At 45.9% G+C, this 15409-nt stretch overlaps 2 long non-coding RNA genes across 3 annotated transcripts; both read left to right on the top strand.

Moving 5' to 3' along the window:
- The first annotated feature begins 519 nt into the window (after positions 1-519).
- Positions 520-4244, top strand: LOC134486382 (uncharacterized). Its single transcript, XR_015683581.1, has 2 exons — positions 520-1485; positions 3744-4244. It is a non-coding gene; the product is annotated as an uncharacterized LOC134486382 (long non-coding RNA).
- Positions 4245-8779: 4535 nt separating this feature from the next.
- Positions 8780-11523, top strand: LOC134486381 (uncharacterized). 2 transcript variants are annotated; one of them, XR_015683573.1, is made up of 2 exons: positions 8780-10468; positions 10714-11523. It is a non-coding gene; the product is annotated as an uncharacterized LOC134486381 (long non-coding RNA). The 2 variants fall into 2 exon arrangements; XR_015683574.1 differs by having other exon boundaries at positions 10344-10527; positions 10714-10975.
- Positions 11524-15409: the final 3886 nt, after the last annotated feature.

The raw sequence follows: 15409 nt of genomic DNA, 5'->3' as shown, positions 1-15409 counted from the left end.
CAAGCAAGAGCAAACCAAAAGTCTAGGGTAGCATATCCTCTCCAGTCTCTACCTCTACTAAACAGTCCCCGCCCCCCACCATGGTCGACACATCCTCGGAGCTATCCTAAGCTGGAATCCTCTCACCCTTCCTCCCGTTTCACTCTGGCCCTAATTGTCCCACATCAGCTCTGTTCGCCACCGTAATCTTGAGGGTTTTCCTACCGGATCAAAGTATAACTGATTTGTAAAACCCAGTCGCCTGTTCCTAAGCGCTCAGAATTCATTTCAGAAAGCGCAAGGGCTCTCTCTGTGCATGGTACGCGGAGCTCAAGGATGGGTAAGAGTGCATCCCATAGTCCAATTCCTATTCCTTGAAACGCCATCCGCCATGAGCCTGAGAAAGTAGCCCCGAGTACAATGGCAGGCGCCTTTGTTCGCGCCTCCTGAGAGCTGGTTGCTGTTGGGTCCTTGATAGCTTTAAGTGCTGATTTCACAATGATGGCGGAGTAAGCTGTACTGAGTTCACAAGTTCACATCACAGAACACACTGAGCAAGAAGCCTTAATGAGCGGCAGGAGGACTGGGAGCGAGCCAGAAGGCTCGCCTCTCCTTCCTCCTGGTTTTAGAGGATTCTCTAATAAGGGATAACTGGGAGAAAAAGGAGAGAAACTCAACTCGGGGTAACAGCGGTAACAGCGGGAGTCCCCCAGCAATCTTCTAAGCAGCTTCCCCAGAAGGCCTCCAGCCATTCCTGGGGACCGGAAGACTTAATGAGCACAACCCTCCCTGCCTGTGGGGCTGAAAGCCACCACTAAAGCGCTTTTCGCTCGGGTCCCTGCCCTCTGGGATCAGCCGGCCACTCCACTAGGAGAAAGCAGAGAAGGGAGGAATTCTTGGCAGCCTTGACCCAGCTGTTGCCGGATGAGATAAATATATCCACTTTGTCTTATGTAAGGGGTCACTGAAATGTAGGTAGCTCGAGATGCTAACAAGATGAACTTGAATTTAGTTTCTAGAACAAATGGAATGTAAAGGCAGATACAGGGACAAAGTTTCTGTCCCTTTCCTTCCTCTTTCTTTCTCTGGCCTTCTTTCTCTGTCTTTCCCTCCCTTCTCCATCCCTCTTCCATTTTCTCTTCCTCCCTCCCGTCTTCCTTTCCTCCCTCTTTCCTCCCTTTTCTATCTTTATTTCTTTTCTGCATCGGAGTCTCTGGTCCAAGTTGGCCTCAACCTCCCTCTGTAGCCGAGGATGACTTTGGTGTCTATGTTTCTTGCCTCCTCCACCCGCCCAGTGCTGAGATTATGAACATACCACCACACCCTCTTTATACAGTGCTAGAAAGAGAACCTAGGGCTTCGTCCTCTACAACGGAGCTCGGTCTCTAACCCTGAGAGATTCTATTGCATCTGTCCACAAAGGGGTCACAAGAACAGGCTGCTGCCACTCCCAAATGTGGACCAGCACCTAAAGATACGTGGGCATTGCAGCAGGAGAGAAACTTGGTAAGTCCAAACTGCCAAAGCAGGGAATTTTTGGGGACGATTTGAAAGGGAGAAGCCTTTCTCTCCTTCTGTTGCCTAACTTGTGATGGATTTATAAGGAAGCAAGACAGTGTTCGCCATGAACCATCACCTCATCTTGGAGGAACTTACATGTTCTTTCAGGAAACACTTGATTAAAAGGTGTTAAGCCAGAGTGAGCTCATGCTCTCAGGTGAAAATGTGTCCAGAAGAATTACTTTGAACTGTAAAAGGCAGGGCTGTACTTCTGCTCTGGGAAACTGCAGAGAGGCCTTCTACACAGTCAGAGAAACTCTAGCAGGGTGCTACACTTAATCCAGATGAGGAAGGGGTGAGCTGGAGAGGCTCACTGATCTCCATCCAGCCATGGCCCCCCTGGGATACCAATACCAAGCCATAGACAAGCCCTGTCCTCCCATCTGCAGAATGGGTTCTAATTAACCATCAGAGACAGACTGCCCAGTCACTGAGGGATCCCATGCAGAAAAGCACTGGGAAAATCTCCATGTGCTCTATAGAGAAATATCATTATTTCTATGACATTCTGTATAACTATAGGCAGAATTCAATAAGGAAAGAGAGAAAAGAGAAACAGGAGTAACCTGGTGGCCATGCGTCTTTATCCCTAAGCGTTCGTGGGTATAGTAGGCACCTTCTCATTCGAGCATTACACTTCCTTATCTTGGAACAACTGCCCTTGTCAAATAAAGCTTTGAAGAAAGGGAGAAATGGCCTCTGCCCCACTTCATCTACCCTGGGGTAGGAAGAACATCTGTTAGCCGAACATCTGTTATCTCTCTACCTCCCTACCCATTCAAATTCATCTCTCTCTCTCTCTCTCTCTCTCTCTCTCTCTCTCTCTCTCCTCTTTCTTTCTTTCTTTCTTTCTTTCTTTCTTTCTTTCTTTCTTTCTTTCTTTCTTTCTTTCTTTCTTTCTTTTTCTTTCTCTCAACTCCCCCCAAACCCAACCCCTCAAAGCAAAAACAAACGAACAAACAAAACCTTCCCCCTACAAAAGCACACACAAAACCAATAGAGCTCATCTTGGGTTGGCCAAGGAGTCCGGAGCGCGAAGCCCGCTGTGGAGCGTGGTGATAGAGCGCGAAGCCCGCTGTGGAGCGTGGTGATAGAGCGCGAAGCCCGCTGTGGAGCGTGGTGATAGAGCGCGAAGCCCGCTGTGGAGTGTGGTGATATACCCAGTCACTTCGTTGGAGAAAATGGGTTCTCTCTCCTAGTAGGTATTGATTGCAAACAGCTTCTTAATTAAGGGTACAGCTTTATACCCTCCTTCCCTCTCTGGAGCACACATTTCTGACGTGTATAAACCGACGTTTTGACCTATCTATGCGTATCTGTGAAGCCATTGTGGTTAAGACTGTGAACCCCTTACCCCCAAAGCAATGAGGGTGTGACTACTGACTACAGTCAATCCTCCTGCCTCTCTTCGACTCCACCCTCCATTCCCAGTGACTCCATCTTTAGGCATAGAAGGTCTGGTTTTTGTCAATATAGATTTGTAAAATGAATTGAATTATACCTATCCCTTCCTTGCTTCCAAATGAATGAGGCTTGGACTATGATTTAGTTATTTAGCTTTTCTCAGTTCCTGGGGGAATTACCCCTAGTCTAACTTTCTATAAGCTAGACTGTCTACTTCCCCAGTGCTGCTCCTCCAATACTCGCTGTTTGTATCTTCCTGGGCTATTTCTGCTTCTCCAGCTTGTCCTCCTTGGGGTTCATTTCACTCAGGCATGCGCTCCTAGTCCATCATATCTCATGGAGACCTTCAGTTCTATCCCACTCTTCCTCCCTCCTTCCTCCTCCTCCTCCCCCTCCTCCTTCCTCCCCTTCCTCCTCTTCTTCCTCATGGTTCCTACCTGTGACTCCCAGCCTGGTAACTGAAACCCCACCTCTTTCTATTCTCCCCAGTAATTGGCCACAGCTATTTTTATTTAACCAATAGTTTAAAATTGGGGAGCAAGGTTTACACAACAAAGGCTGTTATATTTGGGAATTCACTTGGCTTGGGGTAGCCAGATCCTGGGGTACAAAATTTAGCATTTGAATACATAGCACCACCAGACCAAACCCCAACATAGATTGGTCTCAGCTTTCCAGAATTTCATGTAAATGCCTTCCTCACTGTGCCTTTCTTTTCCAGCGTGGCCTTTCACAATTTTTTAACTGTCTTGAGATTCACGCGTGTTGTTCCATGACTGATACTTCATTTCTTCTCATAGATGAACAGAATTCCACAGTGTGAACACAGCATACTTCATCCTCTCGTTTCAGCATCTCGTTTCAGCTTTGTTTCTTCCTTAGGATAAGTCAAATTTCCATGAAGTTTTGTGCCCGTCTTTTCATGGATATTGTCTCACCCTTTTTGGACAAATGGGTTGGGAGCAAAATTCCTGAATGACACTGCTGCTCTACGTTTAATGTTTCAAGGAACTGACAAGCTGTGTAGAGGAGTTATTGCCAACCTAGAGCAATCAGGTCTTGAATGTGTAGCTACCTAACTGGATGGACACAGCTGCTAGCTGGACGGATTTCAGAAGGATGGCACCGAGCATCCCGTCTGCTCGTTTCCCGTCTTGCAAGCTCTCCACATCTTTTGAAGTACTTTGTTGGTTGTATAACTGAGACCGAGGACTCTTTCTATATTCTGAGTGAGTGCACATCAGTTATAAACACCACCGGACATACAGATAATTAAAAATAAAACCCATCTGAAAGAGTGATTTTGCTGTCACATGTAAGAAAGCTTTATTTCACCAAAGATTGGGAAGGCTTTCATCTGCACCGTCTTCCTGAAATTCCACAGCTTCAGGTTTCTCCTTTAGGGCTATCATGTGATTTTTATTTTTATGAGATGCTAGGTACAAGTGACAAGAGGCTTTCTCCAGTTCTGCACTTCTGTGAGGGCTTCTTCTGTGAGGGTTTCTTCCGTGGGGGTGTTTCGACGTGCTAGGTGGTTTGTGGTTTCATCACATTCGTTAACTGGTCAAAATACAAATCTTCATGTGAGGACCCTGACCGGCAAGGCCATCACCCTAGAGGTGGAGCCCAGTGACATCATCCAGAATATGAAGGCCAAGTGCAGGAGAAAGAGGTCATGCCCCCTGACCAGCAGAGGCCCGTCTTCGCAGACAAGCTGATGGAAGATGGCCTTGCCCTTTCTGATTACAACATTCAGAAAGAGTCGACCCTGCCCCTGGTCCTCTGTCTGAGGGGTGGTTGTTAATTCTTCAGTCTGTATTCCTGGTGGGCAGTGATGGCATTACTTTGCACTCTAGCCATTTGCCCCAATTTAAGTTTAGAAATTACCAGTGTCAATGACAGCTGAACCTCTGTTAAAAATGTTAATAAAGGTTTTGTTGCATGGTAAGAAAAAAAAGATGCTGGATATGTGTCAGTCTCCTCTTCCTCCTCCTCTTCCTTCTCCTCTTCTCCCTTCTCTTCCTCTTCTCCCTCCTTTTCCTCTTCTTCCTCCTGTTCTTCCTCCTCTTCTCCCTCCTCTTCCTCCTACCTCCTCCTCCTCTTCCTCCTTTGTCTCTGTTTCCCTCTTCTGGATAGAGGATTATTGTCCTAGCATCACTGTTGAAAATCCTATCCTCTCTGACGTTTACATTTTTGTTCAGAATCCATTATTCAGGAGAGCCACTTTGTTGGAAAATGTCGACTTTAAAAAAGAATCGGTTGTGGCTGTGTGTTGCTCTATTTTGGGAACCATTATTCTGTTGTGCTGATCTTTTTGACTGAATCCCTTCTGGTCCAACACCATATAAGTCAAGCAACGCAAGCCTCCAGCTCTGCTGATTTCCACTGGATTTGCACTCCACATATGAACTCTGAATCAGACTGTCAATTTCTATTTTAAAAAGAAACTATGGAATTTGGGCTAGGATTATTTCGAAACTTCAGGTAAGTTTTAAAAGCATGGACATCGCGATGACTGAGTGTTCTGACTCATGAATACAACATTTCTCTCAATGTCTCAGTGTCTGTGTGCGCGCATGATGTGTGCATGTATGTGTGCCTGTGCATCTATGTGTTTGTCACGGCACCCACATCAAGGTCAGAGGATAACCCAGGTGTTGGGTCTCATTCCCCAACCTACTGTTTACTGATCTCTTCCACTGTGTGAGCCGACCAGCTAGTCCACAATCTCCTGGGGTTTTCCAACTTTGTCCCCATAGGAGTGCAGGTTACAGATGCATGTGCTTTTACATGTCCTGAGGATTCAAACTGAGGCCCTTGTACTTACACAGAAAGTACCTTCCCCCTCCCCAGGCCTGATTTCATAGGTTTTAGTATGTAGGTCTTTTTTTACTTTTGTCTAGTTGGCCTTTAGGATATTCCTAACAGTTTGCATTGAAAATTCTCAATTTCAAAATACACTTTAAATTTCTCATTGTTCTTGGCTAGTGTACAGAAATCCTGTTCTTGTATATAGGTCTCTAATTTTGAGGCCACACTAAATTCACTTATTTCTAGAAGCTTCCTTCAGGCTCAGTTTTCCTCTGCATAAACCATTTGCTGGTAGACTAAGGTCACTATGCAGCTGTCCTCTTGTTTCACTTTCTCAAAACTGTCCTACTCACTACTGAGTTCCAGTCATGAGAGTTGGTGTTCATGAAAATAAATTAAAACTAAATACATCAGTATTAAAAGTATCAAAAACAAAACAGTGAAAAGAAAATTGAATTAAAAAAATTGAAATGTGGACAGTTTCAGTGGCTTTAAGTCAACTCCGAGCAATCAGGATCTCTAAGAGAAGAACTCGAATCAATCATCAATCATATTTAGATGTCCCAGGCTTTATGAAACGAATTAACATAGAGAAGCAAGAAACTCAGTGGAACCCAAGCACTCAAAGAAACAAGAAGAAAACTCCACCAAGGTACGCCATTTTGTTAAAAACCAATGACAGAGAAGAAAATCTTAAAGGAAGCTAGAAAAAAAGGCGGATAGAGACAAGTTACAGAGAGAGACCAAGGGAAGGAGGCTCGCCTGCAGAAAGCTCCAGAGAGCAGTCTGTCAACTCTGAGAGAAGTGCCACTCCAAAGTCTGTGCAGCCATAAGAAAGACCCCACACCCAAGAGTCCATGGTTGGCAGACTATTAAAAGGTGCTTTACAAACCCTTCAAGCAAAAGGAGTTTTCTTTTTCACTTCTTCACTTTACATCCCGCTCACTGCCCCCCTCCCTGTCACTCCTCCCATAATTCTTCACCCCCATTCCCTTCTCCTCTGAATGGGTGGAGGTCCCCTGGGTATCCTCTCCACCCTGGCACATCAAGTCTCTGTAATGGTAGGCACTTCCTCTCCCACTGAAGACAGACAAGGCAGCCCAGCTAGAAGAATTCCACACAGAGGCAACAGCTCTCGGGATAGCCCACCCCACCCCCCATTCAAGTTGTTTGGGATCCACATGAAGACCAAGCTGCACATCTGCTACATATGTGTGGGGAGGCCTAGGTCCAGCCGGTGTGTGCTCCTTGATCAGTGGTTCCTTCTCTGAGAGTCCTGAGGGTCTAGGTTAGTTGACCCTTGTGGAGTTCCTATCGCCTCCTAGGCTTCAATCCTTCCTCCTATTCTTCCATAAGAGTCCCCGTGCTCCATCTATTTCTTTGTTGTGGGTGTCTGCATCTGAGTTAGCTGCTGGGAGAGAATTATTCATGATAGAAATATGCATTTACACAAAGATGAGAAAGACCAGTCTCGGTGACACAATATACCCAGAATTCTGTCCAAAGGCCTACACAAGAGGGAAAAAAGATACTTGGCAGTTTATACAAACACAGTGTAGCAGTGAATGTAAGAGGAGGAAAGGGAGGACTACTAACAACAGGGGATGGAAGCCGGGAGTAGTGGCACGGGCCTTTAAGCCCAGTTCTTGGGAGGCAGAGGCAGGTGGATCTCTGTGAGTTCAAGGCCTGCCTGGTCTACTAAGTGGGTGCCAGGACAGCCAGGACTATTACACAGAGAAACTGTCTCAAAAAAACAAAACAAAAACCAAGCAACATCCCCCCCCCCCCACACACACACATGCAAGTCATAACTCGAGAGGGCTTTCTTGATGGTGGACCTCTGAGGAGGTGTAAGGCACAGACAGTAAAAGACCCAAGTTCCAGGGTGTATTTATTTCTTCACCCTCCTCCCCTGCCCCGTCCCTACTCCTCCCCCTCTTTCTCCACCCTCCCCCACTTTTCCCCCTCTGAGGACCTTATCTAATCCTAGTCTCCAACACTATGTAAAGTCTCATGGTGAATTACACTTCCACCCTCTCAGCACCTCACAAAGAGGATTAAATTTGAACACATGAAGCCTTCGCGGGCACATTCAAACAATATCCAGACCATAGCATCAGGCTATGCTAATTGGAAGCAAACACTTAGCTGGGCGTTGTGGCACAAGCCTGCTGTTCCAGAATTCAGAGTTAGAAGCCAAAGAGAACATCGGTTTGGCTCATATTCTGCTATAGAGGAAGTTCAAAGCCTTCCCAAGAGACCAGATTGATGACCAAAATGATGAATTAAGTACATTTTGAAATAAGTAAACAAAAGCACAAAAGAGTTAGAGGCTTCTGGACGCTACACCCATGCCATTAGAATTAGACACTAAGTGCTAACAACATTTTGATGGAAGGTGACTTATATTTACTGTCGAGCAATGGAGATTTCGGAACAAAGAATAATCATGATCAGAGATAAGATGTAGCATTTCATGAAGCTCCTTCAAACGTATAAAATTTCTGAGTGTTTATGGCCTTAACCCCATATCTGTGAAGCAGAAATTGCAAGGAATTCAGGGAGAACGAGGGAGTTCTGCCATGCTACCCCATGATTTCAATGGAGCCCTCTCAATAACCTTGGGAACAAGAGGACAGGAAATGAGTAAGATCACACCTTCACTGAACAGCACTATCAACCTCCCAGAAGTCCTCACACCACCATCCAGCAGCCCCTGGCCAAGTTTTCTCAAGCACAGATGGGAGCCTTGTAAACATGGAGTGTGTTTGTCCACTCAGGCAGCTGTAACAGCGTGCCACACGCTGAGAAGCATATGAACGACAGAAATTTATTTCTTATGGTTCCGAGGCCGGGAAGACTGATATCAAGAGGCTGACACACCCACTGCCCAGTGGTACCTCTTACCGCCCCTCAAATGGCAGAAGGAGTCAGTGTGTCTCCGAGGTCTCCTTTATGGAATCCTGTGGGTTCTACAGGGCTTCGATTGTGATGTATGCATGGTTACAGAGCTATGATTATGATGCTACTTCCAAACAGGTCGATCTTGTAAGCACTAGCTCTTACAAGTTGTAAGATCAGAGTTAGAGCAGTGTGTGATGTGGGGCTAGTCTTTCTCTTTTCCTGAAGCAAGGCCCTTTTGTTCTCTATACCCAAAGCCTGTGTGTGCTTCATGCTTACGGCATAGTGCGGGGGGAAATCCAGTGCCCCTGGCTCTGAGCATGCCTCAGTGCTTTCTTGTAATCTCTGTGAGAGGCTCTTGCCCTGATCTCAGACAGTTTCCTCATGTGGATACTGAAGACAACGGTGACCCCCTGCAGGTTCCTGTTTTTGCCCTTCTGTCCTTTCAGATGCCCTGTCCTGTAAATCGAGTACAGTCTCTGTTCTTGTCCACCTCTGCAATGCAAGAATTCATCTGTCTCTGACTGAGCACCTAGTCCTTGAGTACAAAGACCAGAAACTCCCAGGGCGGAACTTTAGGAAGTAGTAAGGCCCTTTGGTTGTTTCTGCTTTGGGAGATCACTACTCTTTGTGGATTAATGTTCACACAGAATCTTGAATATCATCTCTGTATATTTTGGCTACTGCTTGGCTGTTTCTGATCCTAACCTGTTTTTCATAATATGCCATTTTCACTATAAAATAACAAAGTACTGTGACATCAGCAAATGTATGACTTATATGTATAACTTCCTAGGTTGTCTAGGACCCAACTATTTGTACAGACCAGAACTTCTTAAATGATCTCCAGTTATTAAACATCTAGTTTAATTGAACGTGAAGTTTAATGTGTGTGTCATCACAAACACTGATAGGACACCTACACTTTAAGCTAAGTATTTTTAAAATGTCCCCAATCGCTTGCTTCAGGGACATCCCTAGAAGTGGGTAGCCCCGGTAACAGATTTTTACGTACAGATTTTTGAAGGATTTTTGTGTGGTTGTCTAAGCAGCCTTCTAGAAGTTTCTATACCTTCTGGCTTTGCTTTCATTTCCTTGCTCATTTGTTGATATAACTCATATTTTCCTCAGTGCCTAAAGTGTTTTCTTGAGTCATATACTTGGTTTTCTCACAAGAGGAAGGACAAACCTTGTGGCTTGAAAGCATGGCATTGTTGGCCCACGTGAAGGCCCTCGGAGCTGTGGCCAGCTGGCGTTTGCTCCCTGGTGTCTGCTCTCCCACGGTTCTCCTTTCCAAGTTCAGGCTTCACGGTCCACTTATAGGAACCTGTCACTTTCCCGGGGAAGCTGTGGATGATCCTGAGTGTACGAGACCTAGGAACAGGATGGGGACAGTTTGTGGCATCTCAAACTTGGAGTCTTGGTGATTTTGGTTATTTTTGGGAGTTTTTGAATATTTGTTTTTGCTGCTTCCAAAATGTCCAATGAATACATTTCCAGCTGTGAGTCTCCGGGTCACACTGAAGTCTGGCTGAGGGGCCCATGCCTCATCCAGGGTAAAAGGGCACATTCTTGACAGCTGCTGCAGAAGGGAGAGAGACAAGAGTTACTAAGGGAAAAAGGATGTTAAAGGAAAAAAATATGCTCTATTGCGTACCCATTGCCATGGTGACCTGCCTTGTCACAACTCAAAGTGATGGAGTTGAGCAACCACGCATGGAGACCTCTGAGGCTGTAACGACGGAATAAACCCTCCTCCTTTTTCAGTTGATTTACCTTCGGTATTTGTCACAGTGCCAGAACGATGCCTGGAGTAAGTAAGAAGAAACTGTGGGAACTTCCTTATCAGCTTTACTGCAGTCACATTTGAAGGTGGGAAAGGGTGCAGCTGGTAAGAAGGGCTAGCTCGATAGGTCCAGAAACCTGAAGGGTGGTCATGGGTCTCGTACGTGAGACTGGTTTGTTTAACAATAAGATAAAGAAGGCTACCAAAGAAATGACTTTGATATCCTCCCCTGCACTCTGTGTCATTCCTCTTTCCTTGCCTCCCCCGTCTAGGATTTCCATTGCTGGCCTCTGTGGTAAAATACCACAGTGCTTTGGCAACACCGTAAATAGTCTTATTGGAATCAGGCCCTTCCGGACAAGAAGCAATTTCCACGCCTTCCAACCCGGTGTGTGGTATGGGCAGAGTCTGACAGCTGGGACGTGGTGGCAGCCAGGGAGTTCGCTCACTTCGCAAAATGTACAAAATTTGTCTTTTTCACGACTGCCTCTGCTTTTCCCGAGGGCTGAAGGAGATAATGAAACATTAAAAGACCCCTGTATTTTGCCTCTTACTTGAAACCTTTCAGACACACACACACACACACACACACACACACACACACACACACACACACACACAACCCATTGCTTCTTCTTATTTTTAACCGCCTTGCCAGATTCAAATGTTACCACCGATTGCAGCTGCCATCTTAACTCATTCCCGTCAGTGATCTGGCTATTTTATACAGTGTGGAGGAAGTGCCTGGTGAGATAAATAGGACCGTGCAGCTTCAATTTCACTTTAGAAGAAATTGGTGCTTTTCTCGGGTTAAAACTACCGCCACAGTATTTACTCAGTTTTCCAATTATAATTCTGGTCTTCGTGCCAGAGGTTCCAATCTCCTAGCAGGGAAAGCAGTTCGAAGGCATTTCTCTTCATTTGTGTCTCCGCTGTATTATTCCAACATAATCATACCGCAGTTGGGTGATTTATGTTTATAGCACGCCATTTATATTTGAGAACATGCATATAGATATTGCAGTGATCCTAATAACTGCATTCCACTCTATTTTCAGTGGCCAGAAAATGCAATATTCCACCACATTGAGTTACAAAAGCTACATAATGTAATCTCCCCGGAACATTTATCCAGCACCTAATCTGTGCACTGTCAAAAATTTTTCATTGTTATTGGAAAATTAAGACCATAACAAGCCTCGCATTGGTATATATATGACTGTTTTACACTTCTCGTGGTTAAGGCTAGCATAATACATAATTTATTTTCTTCTCTCTCTCCATTAGAGAAATGATTAAAACCAAATGCAAGCGATTTACATTAGAATTTGAGTTCTGCTAATTGCACAGAGATATATCTTCCAGTGGAAATCTAGCCTTTATTTCCCTTTGTGGAAGCAGAGGGCTGAATACGGGTGTCTCAAAGTGTCCGGGGTAGATAAGTCTAAGCATTGGCTCTTTGAAGCAGGTGAAGTCAATTACACTGAGAAAAGGTTTGCTCAGGAATTGGCAAAATAGATCTGGGGTCTGACAAATTTCCCAGACTATCCAAAGATCCCATAGCAAGCCACATTCCTCCTCCCCAAGACTGCATAGCCTGTCCAGGCCATTGCTAATGAAGAACAAGCCATCTCATGGTTTCTTTAATTTTGCTTTGGTTTCATTTTTTTTGAGACGTGGTCTTGCTGCTTAATGCAGGTGGGCCTTGAACTCATGATGTGATCCTCTTCCCTCGGCTGCTAGGGCACTAGGCATGCACCGTGGTGCCTTGGCTCCCTTTCTGTGGATTGGGAGTTTGGGAAGGGTTTGATGAGGAAGCTTTGTCTGGAGGTGCAGCTAGGATCAAGCCACCCTCCTCCTGTGAGGTCTCTAAAGCAGGCAGGGGGGACAGATATTCCTCTCTTGCAAGTCTTATGTTCTTAAGTTTCTCTGTGTGATGCTGTGGGCTACTTTGGGTTTCCCACAGCATGGTGACCTTGGAACAGTCGTCACTCTGCTTCCCTGGCCGTTGACAGGACCAGGGTCAGGGTTGCAGGAAGGAGGCAGAAGCTGCCTGCAACAGCTTCTCCAGACAGGCTTCAAAAACCCCACGTGCTCACAGCCACCTCCTTAGATTGGGTGCAACTAAGTTGGACACTTGCTCAAGTTCAAGACGGGGAAGATTTTAGCCACACTCGGAATGACAGGAGTAGACCTGTGTCTCGGCAGGATGGTCATAGTCCTCTTCGGCCTGGGGAGCTTCCTGGAGGTGCTGGGTAACATCTCATAGCTTCTCTCCTTCTCTTCTGACCCAACTCAAATGCTGATTGCACCCCCAAATCAAAGCAAACACCTGTATTCTGGGACGACAAATTACACAGTGCCCTGAAGTCTTCCAATGAGGCCAAGATCTATTTTATCCTGTAGGGGACCCAAGATGCAAGGGTCACACTTTGCACACCCACACCTTGTCCCCCTTGGTTCCCTTCACCCTTAACCAATCTCTCTCTCTCTCTCTCTCTCTCTCTCTCTCTCTCTCTCTCTCTCTGTGTGTGTGTGTGTGTGTGTGTGTGTGTGTGTGTGTGTGTGTGTGTGTGTCTCCTCTCTCTCTCTCCTCTCTGAATTAGGGATAGCATTTCATGATGGGATAGATGTAACTGTGTGATCCTGGTCTGTGGGAAATTAATTCACTAAAACTATGTAAAACATGAACATATTACGTATGAAAGCAGCTATTTTGCTACTGTGACGGCCCCTCTGTCCCTCTGCATTTAGTCATGGAGAACTCTGGTGTCTCTGCTGCTTGGTCACAGTGATTCTCGAATCTGGCTGCCCCAGGACAAAATTCTTGGTGTTGTTTGATTTCTGATTTTCTCCATTCCTTGCAGATACTATTGAGGCTTTAAAAAGAAAAAAAGCTGCATTAACTCAGAGCCTTTCAACTGTAGGTTTTGTAATTTTCTCACAGGCCTAACAGAAAACTGAGATGGTCTCTGGCCTCAGAAACTCACGTGAGGTTTGAGGCTGTCTGATTTCAACATGTCCCTGTCTCTCTGTTTCTGGTTCATGAATACCCCTCAACCTGTGGGTTGGTCTTACTTCCGTCTGCCATAGAGGTACCTCCCCAGGACTGGAGACCGCAGGGAATGTCCCTCTGACCTCCATGGTGTCAGTGACAAAGTTTCTAACCTGCTTGCTCCCTGCTCAGAATTTGATTGGCTTTGGCTGTTTGTTCTATACCCTTTCCCTGAGCCAGTTCTTTTGTCCTAGGACTGGAGTTGGCCCTGTCTGCATGGGAAAGGAAGGTACTGTGGGAGAACTGCGACCTGCATACTACAGTGACAGTCAGACTCCGTTCTAACCACTATGGTGCTGAAGTCATAGACCAATCTTCTGCCTCTGATCATTCTTGACTTCAACTCACCCTGTACTAGCAGAGGATCACCCCAGAGTCTCCCTTGTTCATGTCAGCCACATTCCTCCTCCCCACATTTCCTCTCAAAGACTCCCAGGGATTCCCGGATATCATCTAATCCAGGGAATGCCACCACACACTGTGGTGTCCTGTCCCCATATCTGCATCAGCCTCAGGATTCTGATTCCTTCCCCCAGCTCAGTGCATGGCTCCTGGTTTTCCTAAGCTGAAAGGCCCTGGTTGCCTCACCTTCTGATCTTGCTGTCACACGAGATGCTTCCCCACCCTGTGTTCTTCAGGAGGCTTCTCTGACCCCACTCCCCTCCCCCATACATGCTGGGGCTAAGGGAAATGGAATTCTTAGACTCCCAGGCACTGGGAACTTTGTCTTTCCCAGGGAAATCCTATAATTCCATCAAACTTTTTACAGACCCCATTCCTGTGCCCCACAGCCCAAGGTTCTTCACTGAGAGAGGATCTGGGTGGTGCCGACAGTCCCAGTACAGAGAAGGACTGGGATGTGTATGGAATGATGTGGTCTGGTTCCAGAGATGGGTAGTTCAGACAATTTCACCTTAATTTCCTTTCAGAATGTGAAACTATGGGAAGTCATAGAGGACACTTGACAAACGAGAGAGAATATGTTGTTAACAATTCTTCATTTAAGTTCGCAAATGTGGGTAAAGGATGCTTTGATGGATATAACTACTCCTTTGGAACATTTTATCCTGCAATAATAATCCATCCTATTGTGTGATAAAGTAATTATAATCACCACTCAGTGTCCCAAGTGAGAGCAGAGGAGAAGAAATAGCTTTCATGCTGGCTTTCTGCTTTTTGAGAGCTAGAAAGCAACATCTCTTTATGTCTCAATCAACAGGGCAAATGCTTACACTGAATGTAATTCAGCTGCAATGGGAAGATAAGTCTTGGAGAGGGAGGATGGGAGGATGTGGGCTCGGAGGAAAACCCATCTGGAGAGGACAATACCTTCCTGGTCAAGGGCAAACAGTGTGGGAGTGAAATGGAAGCAAGTGGAAGGCTCAAGTTAATAGGGAAGGTGGTGAAACAGGGCAGAGGGTGAAACACTGGAGCCATAACCAGGCCAGTGGCTTTCATAGGGCACGAGACTACAGTAGGGTGCAGCTTAATAGCAAAGTCAAAACCAAGTACACATTCTAGTGTGTGAATGAAAGTTGGGCAATGCTGGGGAAACGGTGGCATGTGTATTTCCTCTAAAAGTATTTGCCCCATGCCTGAGTCCGATCCAGGATGGGTCCTGGAATGCTGGTTAAGGGCAGTGAGGTAGTGAGGAAAGGACAGACACACAGACACTGAACTCAGGTTGGGTTCTATAAATGCTACTATTGCAACCTGCAATCCCAGGATGTTACAGCACAGAGGAAGGGGCTAGCTCGTTTCAGTAAGAGGCCTCTCTATAGGCAAGCAGCCTCAGGCTGTAAGCAAGCATCCAGAGACGCTGCAGCCCCTGGTCTTTGCACATATTAATCAGTGGTTCGTAACCTCTCATACGAGGACTCCAGAGCAAAGCTTTACCGTTTCCCTTGAGCCTG

This window comes from Rattus norvegicus, chromosome 3, assembly GCF_021556685.1.
Source record: "Rattus norvegicus strain SHRSP/BbbUtx chromosome 3, alternate assembly SHRSP_T2T, whole genome shotgun sequence".
NCBI classification, from domain to species: domain Eukaryota; kingdom Metazoa; phylum Chordata; class Mammalia; order Rodentia; family Muridae; genus Rattus; species Rattus norvegicus.
Note: the sequence above shows the minus strand (reverse complement) of the source record. Positions and strands in the feature narration are given on the sequence as shown.